This window comes from Capsicum annuum, unplaced genomic scaffold, assembly GCF_002878395.1.
Source record: "Capsicum annuum cultivar UCD-10X-F1 unplaced genomic scaffold, UCD10Xv1.1 ctg62666, whole genome shotgun sequence".
In the NCBI taxonomy this organism is placed as follows: domain Eukaryota; kingdom Viridiplantae; phylum Streptophyta; class Magnoliopsida; order Solanales; family Solanaceae; genus Capsicum; species Capsicum annuum.
In genome coordinates, this window is record NW_025871697.1 from 1 (window position 1) to 326 (window position 326).

The 326-nt window shown below is 49.4% G+C and overlaps 1 non-coding gene across 1 annotated transcript; it reads right to left on the bottom strand.

Moving 5' to 3' along the window:
* Window positions 1-104: 104 nt before the first annotated feature.
* LOC124893633 lies at window positions 105-223 on the bottom strand. The gene has a single exon (XR_007050807.1). It is a non-coding gene; the product is annotated as a 5S ribosomal RNA (ribosomal RNA).
* Window positions 224-326: the final 103 nt, after the last annotated feature.

A 326-nucleotide genomic window follows, 5' to 3' on the forward strand; every position in this document is an offset into this window, starting at 1 on the left:
CCCGCACCTCGCCCTTTTTCTTTTTTCCGCCAAGAGGAAAAATAAAAAGATCCGCTGATCGAACCGGCAAAATTAAACTGAATTTTATTGGAAAAAAAAAGGAAGGTATGCAACACGAGGACTTCCCAGGTGGTAACCCATCCTAGTACAACTCTCGCCCAAGCACGCTTAAATTAAGAGTTCCGATGGGATCCGGTGTGTTAGTGTTGGTATAATCGCATCCGTCATTCCCAGCACTCCAAAATCTATTATGCCTCTTTCTCCTCCGCCGCCCGTCACACCCAGCACGCGGGCCTCCACGCCTCGCCCCCTTTCTTATTTCCGCC